Below are 14,166 nucleotides of genomic sequence, written 5' to 3'. Positions count from 1 at the left end.
CAGCAGTAGCACAGTAGCCATGTGTGGCTAGTGTGCAAGACAACAATGCTAAATATCACAGCACTACTGACAATGAAGGCATCAGAAACAGAAAAATGCCTTTTCAGGTCACAGGAACTACCCCGCAGATAATGGATAGGATCCTAGCACATCTGTTACAAAGAGTGATGAAGCAAAGCGGCATCTCTCAGATTATGGAAGAGAGAAGACCATTTAGGACTACTGATATACTGGCATTTGTAATTAACCTGACCAAATATTAATATGGCCAGCTTGAAATACTGATTTATTTACTTTTAAAAAGCATTTATATACTACTTAAACATTTGAATTTCTAAGTGGTGTTATAAACAATAAAATCATCATAAAGCCAAATCATTGTGTATTGCAAATCAAGTGCTTCCCCTCAAATTCTTATCCAGCTCAGAATGTGAAGGAAGATGTGTGCACGCATGCCCGGTGTTCAGCAGACCAGGTACCCAAAGATAGCTTGATGAACTCCTGTTGATTGCTGAGAAACAACATACACTGCAAACCCAGCTGTGTTGTAATCCAACATGCAAAAGTTCTTTAATGATAATCTCTTGCTCACGATGAGACTCTTGTTGGTTGCGGTGAATGATACGACCAGACACCTGACCTGACAAAGCCATCTTTTGTTTGGTGAGTATCTCATTTGGTGAGTATCATGCCCTTCTTCCCAGAAGCAACTGTTTGGTCACTGTAGATAACAGAATGCCATTGGCCTGATCCAGTAGGGCTCTTATTGTCGGAGAGTAGCGATACTGGGAATGGAGATTTCTGAGTGAGCCTATATGTGTGTTTGAATCTTTGCTAAAGATCATACCTTCCCTGCAAATTAGTCAGACAGAGACTTTAAGCTTTAAAATAAGAAATAACTACTTTATTCTGGAAGTACATACTTGATAGGAAAGAGTTCTATATCTAGCTAACTAGCTAAGTTGGAGCTGCAAACACTGAGCCCAGTGCTTGCCCTCATGCTTTGGAGGAGAGGGAGAGACAAAGAGAATATGTCTGCTCTCCCTCACAAAAGAAAGAAAAAGAAGGAAGGAGGGAAGAAGATGTGATCAACATCCTATGCATATCAGTCTAGCAGGAAAGAAGAGACAGCAGGAGATCAAAGCACAGGTATAGCCTAGTAACCAGAAGGTCTCCTCTCTAGCTACCCCTTTTAACCCCATGCAGCCTCAACCCACAAGCTGGAGTTGAACCACATATTCCAACACTTATCATCTTCCCCAATAGAATTAATTCACTTGTATGTTTTTGATCGATTCATAGTTTTGCATAAATAAATAAATGTGGCTGTTGTCCTCTGTCCAAGATGTAAAACCTCCTTCTGTTTCTGGGTATGTTTTATGGCCTCTTGGTCAGTGAACTCAGTGGATGGAGATAAATGGGCCCCTACCAAAGCAATGACCCCACTAGAGGCCTCCATTTCTGTCCCAGGAGCAGGTAGCATTGTACCCCTTCCTCAAATGACATATCCCTGCATTCCCTGTTCTACCTGCAGTCCCAAAGAGCCTTTCGTCTCCACCCCATCATGCCCAGGGGCCACAGGATACATTTCAACCCTGCTTGAGCTCATACCTATATGGTTGCCAGGTTCAGGGCCTGAGACTGATCCTGTATCTTTAGGAGAAGAGAAAGTCAGCCAAGTGCAGGTGTTCTTGCAACATTGTAATAGGGAAAACCACAAGGTGGAATTCTCCCGTCCCCCTGCACAACTTTTAAAGATACAGAAGAGCTCTTGGTTGCCAGGCCTGGCCTCCAAGTGGTCTTCTGTATCTTTAAAAGTTGTGCAGGGGGATGGGAGAATTCCACCTTGTGGTTTTTCCCATTACAGGGTTGCAAGAACACCTGCACTTGGCTGACTTTCTCTTCTTCTAAAGATACAGGATCAGTCTCAGGCCCTGAACCTGGCAACCCTACATACCTATGCCCTAGAATGCAGCCCTTTAAACTATCAAGCAGGTTCCTTCAACTCATAGTCTCTGCAGGATGTCAGTTCTAGATCAGTGCTGGAACAACACTCCTTCCTTTCTAAAGCAAAGTGCAAGGAAAGAGAACAGGTGGTCTTCCAGATGTAGTTGGATTCCAGCTCCCATCAGTTCCAACTAACATGGCCAATAGTCAGTGATGATGTAGTCCAGCAACAACTACAGTTTCCTAATCCATGGCCTAGTGAATTTTGTATCTAGTAGGGGTGTGCCTCGAAGTGTGCATCGGCTAATGAGGCAAATCAAGGTGATTTGGGATAGACTCTCACATTCCCGAGACAAACCAGGTGTCTCAAGACAGATGAGGGAGTCCCCAGCTTCAGAGTCACTCTGTTGCTTTGGTTTTAAGAAAAAGATAATGCACAGCCTTCTTTTCTTTTCTGAGAAACAAAAACAAGGTGACAGAGGAAATGCCCAAAGCTCAAGAGGGGAAGGGGCAAAAAGGTGAGGAGGAACTTTCATTTTGATGGAAAAGTCTAGTTTTTTATCACAGTGAATTATTTTCCAGTGAACTTCAGTCACAGAAATTTGGGGGAGGTGGTACTGCATCTGCTTTGCATGCAGAAGATCTCAGGTTCAATCCCTGGCATCTCCAGGTAGGACTAGAGGGACCCCTGTCTAGAACCCAGGAGAGCTGCTCCCAGTCAGTGTAGATAAGGGCTGTGCACAAGATTGGGCCCATTGAGATGCTTCTGGGCCTCAGCCAAGTCGGGTCTTGACAGCCACAGATCACCACCGGTCAGATTCATAACCCAGAGCGATCCAAGGCTGTCAGGGGGCAGCACATCAGGCAGAAAGAAGAGGCAGCCATGGCTCTCCTTCCTGCCTGATGAGCAGAGGCAGTGATCCTCTAGGTATGCTGCTGCTGTTTTGTATGCGCCTCTCCTGCAGGAAAACCCATTGCAAACCAGCATCTCAAAGGATCGTTTCCTCTGCTCAAGAGCCTGGCTGCAAACCAGCATCCCCCAGGATCACTCTTTCCTGTGCAATGCTGTTCTGCAAAGCATTTTCCTGTAGGAAAGCGCTTTGCAAAACAGTTTCGTAAAGGATAAATTTACCCTCCTCTCAGTTGGTCGGAAGGTTGTGGTAAGGAGATGCAAAGTCTCCTCCCCCCCCCGCCATGTGTTTAATTGGGGGAGGGGGTTACTCTGATTCAACATGAGCCCTACTCCCCCCCTGAACTTATTTGGGAGTGGCTCCAAGCCAGGGTGGGTAGTCTCCAGCTCACCCTAGGGTGGAGTGGCCTGATCCTCCCCCCCATTGGAGCCACAGAATGGATGGGGAGGCTATGCTCAGCCCTAGGGTAGACAATACTGAACTAGATAGACTACCATGGTAATCCCTAGACCTACCTGTCTGAACTTTGGCAAGTATCTTACCCAAGTCAGCTCCCCCATTTCCCCAGTTTTCAAACTAATTGCCCCCAAACTAGGGGAGGAAACTTGATTCCTATTTTCCCACCCCCAAATTGCTGCCCCTTTCTAACATTTGACAGCCTCCATCCCCTCAGAAGGATGACCATGACTGCAATTTACACAGTTGACAGAAAATTTTAAAAAGTCAAGACTTTTTTTTTTTAAGTCTCTTATGTGAAAATAAAAGGCGTTTAGCTTCCCCTATAGTCTGCAGGTACAATGGCTTATTTACAAAGCCATTGTACTACCGACTTTACTGCATGCCTGTGAAACATGGACCATTTATAAACACCACTCCCAACTTCTCCCAACGCTGCCTCTGGAAAATTCTGCAAATTACTTGGGAAGACAGATGGACTAATGTTAGCGTTTTCAAAAAAGCAAAGACTACCAGTGTTGAAACAATGATCCTTCAACATCAACTTCACTGGACTGGCCATGTTGTTCGAATGCCTGATCACCGTCTTCCAAAGCAGCTAATTTACTCTCAACTTAAGGATGGAAAACAGAATGTCGGTGGACAGCAAAAGAGGTTTAAAGACATTCTTAAAGCGAATCTAAAAAAAGTAACATGAACATCAAGAACTGGGAAGTCTTGGCCCATGAACGTCCCAAATGGAGGTTGGCTATTATCAAAGGTGCTATGAACTTTGAAGAAGCACACATACAGGGTGAACGGTTCAAATGAGCTAAGTGGAAGGCATGTCAAACAAATCCTCATTGTAACCATCTTCCATCTAGAAACCTATGTCCTCACTGTGGGAGCCTGTGTGGATCCAGAATTGGCCTCCACAGTCACTTACAGACCCACTGTTAAAGACCTTATCTTGGAAGACAATCTTACTCGGCCACATGAGTGATCGCCAATGATGATGACAGAATGCATTTCCTGTGCAACATCCCTATCCTCAGATTCGGAACCAGGGCATCTTGGTGTAGCTTTCAGGCAGCCTCGAGCTCCAGAACTTCTGTCTTCAGAAATTAACCACTCTAATGGGGAAAACTGACATGAGGGCTAGGAAGTTAGGCCATTTTACATGTTCAGTGAATTACAAACAAACACACAAAGAAAGAGGAAAAATCCAAAATGATGCCAAACAATATTTCTGTTTGGGGTGGTTGGGGATACAAAATAATTCAAACAAATGTTCTTTATCAGCAGTAAATGTCCAAAGAACAAGTGTTATTTTCTATGTGGATAGTTTCAGTAAGAGTATTCTCTAGCGCAGAAACCTTAGGCCCAGGGCCAATGTGGCCCTCCAGGCCTCTCTACCTGGCCCTCTGGGTTCTCCCCAGGCTATACCCCCTCTTCCAGGGCCACACCCCTCACCAGCATTGTCCTCCTTGAGTGCTTTTGCCTAGTTGGAATATGTCCCTGCCTGTGACAATGCCTCTTGCCTGCCTGGATGGAGAGCTATGTGTGTGCAGCAGCGGGGATAAAAACATTTAACTTTTGCATGATACTGGAGCTGAGGTGTTGTCTACTGTACAAAGGTAAGAGTCACATCTATTGCTCCACCAATATTTTGCCCCTGGTCCTGCCCACCACCAGGCAAGTGGCCCCTGGAAGATTGCCCACCCAGGAATCCGGCCCTTGGACTGAAAAACGTGCCCCACCCCTCCTCTAGTGAATCTTTGAGAATCTGCATGCTTAGGGCTAAACTACATGTGATAATGATAGCAGACTAGTCTCATTAAATGCAGGGCTGCCTCAGTCGTCATGTGTACTATTATGGCAGAAAATGGAGATGAAATATGGCAGGTGCACAGGCAAAGAATGCTAACATCTCCACTGCTTCATAGAATCATAGAATACCTGTAGTAGAGTTGGAAGAGGCCTATAAGGCCATCAAGTCCAACCTCCTGCTCAATGCAGGAATCATTCCCTCCTCATTGCAGTCTGTGTCCCAAGGTAATTTTTCTTCCACCTGGACTTGAATACTGGAAGTGAACCCAACTGAGAGGAAAGTGACCGGCAGGGGGAACATTCACCCTCCCCCTTACCCACATATTCTTTTTGAACTTTAAATTGCATCCCACCGCTGCTGTGTTGTACATGATTAGGGCAGCCCAGCATTTAAAGGCACAGGGGTACTTTGGCTCTTGACGAATAAAGCTGGTTATTTGGACAATAAGGTTTGTTTGAAACTTGTCGGGATATTCTCAATAAACATTGTTTTTACATCGTTTTGGATTTCCGTCCTGTTTCTTTGCCATTGTTCGGCAGGTGCTTCTCTCTGACACTGGTGCTCCCTTTTGGGAACAAAGGGTGTTGCCCTTACAGTGTACTGTAATTGCTTTAGTTTTAAAATCTAGAGCAGCAGGGGATTTCAGATCAATGAACCGAATCAGCTGTTATCTTTCACCAGCTCTAAGCCAATTCCCTTGACAAGTTTAATAACAAGATTGAGCTGTCAAGTGGAGATTAGGGGAAGGAAGCATTCTTCCTTTGGCATCTTCAGCTCCCAACATAGGAAGAATATATTTAATGCATGAAAGTGGCAGCTTTCCCATAAAGGATCAGTTTCTGTTTGCTGCAATCTCTGGCTTCATGCTCTGATGAAACAAGCTGGCATATGGCAAGCACTGCAGTGCTAGCACAAGGCTGCAATCTCCCATTGATGTAATTTCTGTGGGAAGATATCCAAGCAGCCATGGATTCCATTCTATCATTCAAACATCCCAGTACCTTTTAACGCTGCAATCGTATACTCACTTATCTGGAAATAAGTCTCACTTAAACCACTAGGCTTAGACATGTGTAGAATTGTAATTTAAGGTGGTTACCTCTCTCTTTGAAAAAAAGAGAGGCAGCTTGTCATGGAGTGCCAGTTGCTGGGAACCACAAGTGGGAAGCGTCCTGTTGTGCTCAGGTCCTGTTTTCAGGCTTCTCACAGGCCACTGTGAGAACAGGAAGCTGGACTCGATGGGTCATTGAGCTGATTCAGCAGGCCCTTCTTAAAAGCCTAGGTGCAAATTAATTAGCATATTTATATATTTAGGAACATAGGAAGCAAACTTATACCACTCTGACTGGCAGCATCTCTCCAGGGCCTCAGAGAGAGAGGAATCTCTATCATCATTTGCTACTTGAGGCTTTTTGCATGTAACTCATGTGTTCTACCATTCCCCATCCCAAGGGATTAACACTGAGGAAGAACGCCAGATGGGATAGGAAATCCAGGTGACAATAAATTAGTCAGTCTGGTTTAAAAACTGGCCAGATGACCACCTTTTGCACCACAATGGCCACATACCATCTTCCACACCATTAGCACACCAAATCCTGGGATTTTATTTGCCACCTTCTAGCTTCCTTTGTTGTAGTGACAGTGAAGTCTCCAGCACTGACAGGCTGAGCTGGTGGCATAGCACTGAATGCTTGTGAATATTCTAACTGCTCTGGTAACAAAGCTCTCAGCTTCAGTGAAGAGGAGGGAAAGTTGTCCAGTTTGCTTGAATGAAGCCTCACACAGGCCCTATTCATTTATTTATGTCTGCGTCATTCTATCTGTCTGAAAAGGTTTCTCAAAAGGATATACAGTACAATAAAAGAATCTAATCCACATTTAAAATTGAGAGCATACAACCCAACGCAACCGAATGTGAGACTGGGGAGCATTTATATATGTATAAATGCAATGGTTAGAACATAGGATCTGGAAGATCCCCACTCGGACATGTGCAACACCAGAAACTCTTTTAAACAACTCTCTCCTTCTGCCTCCCTGTATAGATACACACAGACACCACAGTGGCTACTCTTTTCTTTCAAGCTACATCTGGTGAGATGCAAAACATCAATCACACACACACACACACACACACACACACACACACAGATTGATCCATTTGGGTCCTTCTTTTCCCTCCTCCTTCTCCTCTCCCCCCCTCCAATAGTCAGCATAAGGCCCATAAGGGCCAGGGCCAAGGTCTACCACCACCACAACCACTACCATCTTCCTCCTCCTCCAACAGTCAGCAAAAGGCCCATCAGGACCAACGCATACCCCCCTGAGCCGCTGTTTTTTGTCCCCTTGCTCCCCATGCAGCAACATACACCCACCCACCTGGTCTGCACAATCAAATACTCAGAGCTTGGAAGTAACTCATTACAAATAACGAGTTACTTGTAATTTATTACTTTTTTTAGTAACAAGTGGGTAACTTTGTTACACTTTGCTAGTAATAGAACCAGTAGTCATTTCCTTGCTTCTGAGCACCAACTGTAAAGTTTCCAGTGTTACTTTTGTGCGTTACTTTCGGGGGGAGCAGGGGAAATCTTCTGCTCCTCTGATTGGTGGACAAAAGACATGTTCCTCACACTGGGCTTCTGTTGCTCTTCCCTCATGCTCTGTGTTAGGAGGGCATGAGGGAGGAGGTGGAGAGCAAGAAAAAGAAATTTATTCAAAAATGGAAGATGGTGGAAAAGAAAGGAGAGGAGGGAGAAAGCCAGAGGGCAAGGATGAAGGAGGCAGCAGAGGAATGGAGGTGAGTGATGATGATGATGATGATGATGATGTGTGTATGTGTATGTGTGAGAGAGAGAGAGACAGACAGAGAGAGAGAGAGAGAGAGAGAGAATTAGTGTTATCCGTTCTAGCTTTCAGGGGTGATCTCCGGAGTGCCGGATGGTGGATCTCCGCTCACTCGCCCAACTGCCCTTCCCTTTCCCCGCCTGCAAGTCTGCTAGCTCACTCCCTCACTTGCCCTATTGCTCCCCCACCCCCCGCTCTCACCCCTCCACTTGCTCACTTGCCTTACTGGCCCCATCCCCACTCTCTTGCTCCCCGCTCGCTCACTCACTCACTTTACTGCCCCCCACTCCTGCTCTTGCCCCTCCACTCATTACTCGCCTTACCGCCACCCACCCCCGCTGTCTCAACCCCCTGCTCACTCACTCACCTTACTGCCCCTGCTCTCACCCCTCCACTCGCTCACTAGCCTTACCACCCCGTGTCCCCACTCTCTCACCCCCTGCTCACTCATTCACCTTACCACCCCCGCTCTCTCACCCCTCTGCTTGCTCACTGTCCTTACCGCCACCCACCCCCGCTCTCTCATCCCTCCACTCGCTCACTCACCTTACCGCCCCACCCCTGCTCTCGCCCCTGCCCCCGCTCGCTCACTCCTTCACTCACCACTTCTCAGGTTTTTTTTCAAAAATAGACATTTTTGTCTCACTTTTAATTCTCCCCAAGACGGTTCATGAGAGTCAATAAAATAATTTTTTTAAAAAAAATCTTGTCCCAATAAATCTTCCCACCTGAAATAAAATACCATGTCAAAGAAAAAACACTTGTCCTGAATATTGAACCTACTACACCCCCACAGGTGCTGAACTCACCCAAAGGTGCTGTTATTTCATGTATTACACCAGGGGATAGAGGATCTGGCCTTTCAGATGCTGTTGGACTACAAACCCCATCATCCAGGTCCATTGGCCATCCTGGCAGGAGTTGATGCAACTTAGTCCAGCAACATCTGGAGCACCACCAGTTCTGCATTCCTGTCTCGCCCAGGCACAAATGTAGGTTTGTCACCAATTTTGTTCAGAAGAGATCTGTTGCCAATCCCAGCTCTCTGAAGAATGAACCAGTTTAGCCTTGCAAAGTAGCCCAATATCTATAATACCTATTTTGCCAAAGTGAGGGGGGAGGTAGTTTGTGACAACCTTGAAATGTATTGCAAATTGTATTGTTTTATTGATGTATTACTGATGTTCTATTGATGTATTATTGTTTTATTGGTGTATCTTTTGTTGGTGTATCTTATATTGGTGCTCTTTTGTAAGCCGCCTTGAGGGCCTTTTGGCTGAAAGGGGGGGGGTAGAAATATTAAAATCAAATCAATCAAATCAGTTTCAAGCATATCAAACATCCATTCATCACATTCTTCCTTTAAAAAAAAAAAGCTCAGGTGCACAGCTTGAAAAACATGGTGTAAGAGGGTGCCCTCAAGGGCGTTTCTTAGAACTATAGAGTCAGAAGGTGTCTCTGAGGTCATCTAGCTCAACCCCACTCCCCAATATTCTTTCCTAGACAGCCATCTACATCTGCCCTCCTGAATGTGCACCTTTCACATTTCCCAGTTCAGCTGTTTGAAACTGAGGGGTGTAGTCATCCAGTGTCTTGGGGGGTCTTAGACCCCCTTAGTTTTTTGTGAGCAGGTCCCAGGCAGGGTCCCTATGTCTCCAGCATCCTATGAAAGGGGAGTGTGTGAGCCAATGAGATGAGTCTTCTAACATGCTTCCTTGTCCTTTCCTGCTGATTGGAGCCAATCAGAGTGAAAGGAGGTGAGTCAGCCACTGAGAAGACTCTTCTCAGTAGCTAACACTCTCCCCTTTCATGCTTATTGATTCCTGGGGCATTTTCTGTTGTGGGAGAAGAGGATCTCATTCTCAACCCACAAGCAAAAAAAAAAGAAATAAAGAAAAAAGGTAAGAGGGGCTGTGGCTGTGACTATCATGAAGGGACCCTGCACTTCTAAATTTCTCCCAGCAACCAGTGCAAAATTCAGCAAAGCTATGTATTGCAACCAATGACTGTTCTTGTAAAGGGTTGCTGTATTGTACCTACACAGCTAGTTGTAAGTAGGACGTCAGGTAGGTTTGGGCTTTGTTTTATTAATATTAAAGTGTGTGGTGTGACAATGGGTTATTTCCTGTCATAATGTGCAATTACTATTTATTATGTGGCTTTGAGTATTCAAAGCACTTAAGACTCACAAAATTGAAGGGGAGACTTGTAGGTCATCTAGTAAAGCCCCTACTCGATGCAAGAAAGCCAGAGAGAAGATATCCAACAGATGGCTGACCTACTTCTATTTGAAGACCTCCAGGAAAGGGGAAGGGAGCTGACCTTGGGTATGCTGGAATGTATGAGGTTCAACTCCAACTTGTGGGTTGAGGCTGCATGGGGTTAAAAAGGGTAGCTAGAGAGGAGACCTCTTGGTTGCTAGGGTATATCTATCCCTTTGATCTCCTGCTGTCTCTCCCTTCCTGCTAGACTGATATGCAAAGGATGTTGATCCCAGTTCCTTCCCTCCTTCCCAGACTTCTTCTTTCTCAAGAGGTGAGCAAACATCTTTCCTTTGTCTCTCCCTCTTTACCAGCATGAGGGCGAGTACTGGGCTCAGTGCTCATTGCTTCAACTCAGCTAGTTAGCTAGATATAGGACTCTTTCCTATCAAGCATGTACTTCCAGAATAAAGTAGTTATTTCTTATTTTAAAGCTTAAAGCCTCTGTCTGACTAATTTGCAGGGAAGGTAGAATGTTAGCAAAGATTCAAACACACACACATAAGCTCGCTCAATACTCTCCGTTCCGAAACACAACTCTCTGCAGGATCCTACAGGACATTGGGCCCAGCGCCCTATAGGGTTCATGGTCCCACTGTTAAGCCGCTCTTATCTTTTTGGGACCTTGTTTCCTCAGCTAAAATCTACCCTCCTGTAACTTAAGCCCATTAGATCCAGTCCTAACCCAGAGTTCTTTGTACTCTTCTATGTGGCAACCCTGGAGAAGACTACCATTACGTACCCCCACTCAAGCCTTTTCCAGAATAAACCTACCCAGTTCACTTAAACTTTCATCATAGAACTTGTTTTCCAAACCCCTGGTGATCTCCATTGTTGTCCTCTGAACCCATTCCAATTTGTCTAGATCAGCACCCAGAACTGGATGCAATGCTCCGAGGCCTGACTAGTGCAGAATTACGTGAATGTTCACTTCTTATGACTTGCAAACTCCAGTTCTAATGAATGCAGCCTAAAATTGGTTTTGCCTTTGTGCTCCCACTGGGGTGAATGGGAGCTTCCCCACCAGCAAACTACAGGGGCAGGAGTGATGAGTTCAGGATTCAAAGGGCTAAATGCCTCCACTACCACACCAGGGTCCCGATCCATGTCAGACCCCCACACTGGCTATTTCTGAAAGAAAAAAAGTGCTCAAGGACAAACCATATGATTAATGTCATGTGTAGATTAAACTGGCTCTCAGGGGCTCTTTCTGCCTGCTTGTCTTGTCCCTGGTTCTACTACCCCCTGTGTGTGTGTGCTTATTTTTAATGTTGTTTTAGGCTACTTAGATGTGCAGCAGCCAAGGCCAGCACCTTGTAGGCAATTTTTTTTTTAAAAGTAACTAAAATGTAACTGTAGTGATTACTTTTGAGAAAAAGTAAAGTAATCACTTACTTTCAGAGCAGTTGTAATTGTAATGGTACTTAATACTTTTTTGGGCCATATAACTGCAACTGTAATTTATTACTTTTTAAAAGTAATCTTCCAAGCTCTGCAAATATTGAACTGAACTCACACAGAAATTTTGCTGCTGCTTTCAAAGGCTGGCTGCACAGAAAGAATCATGCTTCCTGCTGCTTTAGCCCGCTGCTTGAAAAAGTGAGGGAATAGCAAGGAAAACTCAGGGAGGAACCAATGCAGATTGCTAATGCATGCATCTGATTGGCTCAGATGGAAATGCATTGGGGAGGCTCTTCATGCCCTAATGCTACGGAACTTCCAGTACATTTCTGAGGGACTGCTCCTTATTGAGTAGAGCTTATTCTATGGGAAACAAAATCAAAATGGGGTCCTGAAGGTGTTGAGGGGACCCCTGCCCTCCCTAAGCCACTCCTACTAGAATTTAGGCACTGGAGACAGTGGTGAGACCATAGTAATGATTGTGATTGGCTGTTCTGTCCAGAGGTGATTGGCCAGAACAGAAGATGGACAGAAACAAGTCCAGAATGTCTCTAAATGTGAGGTACTGTACTGAATATAAGAAACAGAGAAAGGGTACTGGGCTATAGGTTATGTATTGAATATGAATGTAAGGAACAGAGAAGGGACTGGGCTATAGGTTTGGGGGTTTAAAGTGGTTAGAGTGGGCAGTGCCTTAATGAGGGGCTTCCACTGGTTCTAGGACTTTTTTAAATTGGCAGCCAGAACTCAAAATGGGCAATTAGAAGCACATGCAAAAATATGTTATGTTACGTGATGTAAAGCATGACTGATAACGATGTAAAGAGTAAATTAAGTATTATTATTAATAAATAAATAAATAAATTTCAGTACCACCCTTCTTCCCAGAAGGAGCCAAAGGTGGCAAACAAGAGACAAAACACTAAAAACATCTTTTTAAAAAACCACTAAAAGCATCTTAAAAAGCAATTCCAACTCAGACGCAGACTGGGATAAGGTCTCTACATAAAAGGCTTGTTGAAAGAGGAAGGTCTTCAGTAGGTGCCAAAAAGACAACAGAGATGTCACCTGTCAAATATTTAAGGGGAGGGAATTCCAAAGGGTAGGTGCCACAACTCTAAAGGTCCACTTCCTATATTGTGTGGAATGGACCTTCTGATAGGATGGTATCTGCAGGAGGCCCTCACCTGCAGAGTGCAATGAATGACTGGGTATATAAGGGGCAAGACGATATTTCAGGTATCAAGCAATCCATGCTCCCCTAGAACCCCCAGAGCATACCCTGCAAAGACACTCTGTGCAGACTCCACTGCTACTCTCCACAGAGTATTCACCAATGTTTCTAATATGAAGGAAATATAGCACTCTTCTGCATTAGTACTGTTAAATTCCCAGTGCTGTGTAAGCATCTAAATATCATGGAATCTAACACTTAAGCAAGAAAGCATATATCTATACACAAGAAAAATGCACAGAAGTGGTTGTTGTGGCGCATGCTTTGCACTCAAATTATAACCACATGCCACTGGACAGTTCTAAATTTTTCATTAAAATGCCCTGACGTGCTCACCCTAGACGATATGCAGCTATGTCCCTGTGCCTAATATGGCCAAATGCAAAGATAGGCAGAGTGCCTGTACTTTTTGTACTTTTAACAGTGGTGGAACAGAGGACATTTTTGTTGGAGCTTTCCCCACCATTGTATTAACACTTTCCCTCTTCTCCACAAGAGGCACAAAGAAGAGCCGATCATTCTTACATGTTCCCTGATACTGCTTGGAACTAGGATAAGGTAATTCTGAACCCATACTCTGTAAGTGAGCCTCTCATACACGGACTGTGTTATAGTTACAGACAACTAAATAATGAAGCAGCTCTTCAGTGAACTAGTGTCACTGAGACTGAATGTTTAGCCATGTTGCTGACAATTAAGTTGATATGAAGTTTCGTTCAAGTCTTGATAAGCATTACAGCATAATTCAACAGTGTCACCTAACTTCATTCATTCATATTCTGCCTTTCTCTTAAGGCATCCAAAAGTGGTTTATATTATTAAACATATATCCCACCCTTCCTCCAAAAATGAGCCCTGTGTTTACAATTTCAAAGTATTTAAAATTAAAAAAAAATATCTCTGGCTGGCTGATGACCTTTCCAGGAGCCGATGGCATGAACTTCCTGCCATGATCTGGCCTGGCCCACCCACATAACACATAGTGGTTCTCCCTAAGAGCGGAATCATAGCATTGAATTTTTGCTGTGTTGTAACAGTTCCAACGCATATGTTCTGGGATTACTCCAGAGTTATTTCATTACGGCAAGCTGCATTTGGGCACAGATTGCCTTTTCTTTATTCCTGAAATATTATCTTTTTCAACACACACTAGACTGGTTATAGGCAAACCATCTGGGTCACACTGGTGTTTCTTAGTGGCAAACAAATTGTTTAATAACAAAACCTGCCATTTCCCCTTGTATCAAAGGCTAGCCTTAAAATGTGGGAGAAACGGAAAATCCTTGCCCTTCCCAG

The sequence above is a fragment of the Rhineura floridana genome, chromosome 6 (genome assembly GCF_030035675.1).
Source record: "Rhineura floridana isolate rRhiFlo1 chromosome 6, rRhiFlo1.hap2, whole genome shotgun sequence".
Lineage (NCBI taxonomy): Eukaryota > Metazoa > Chordata > Lepidosauria > Squamata > Rhineuridae > Rhineura > Rhineura floridana.
This window is presented reverse-complemented; position numbering follows the sequence as displayed.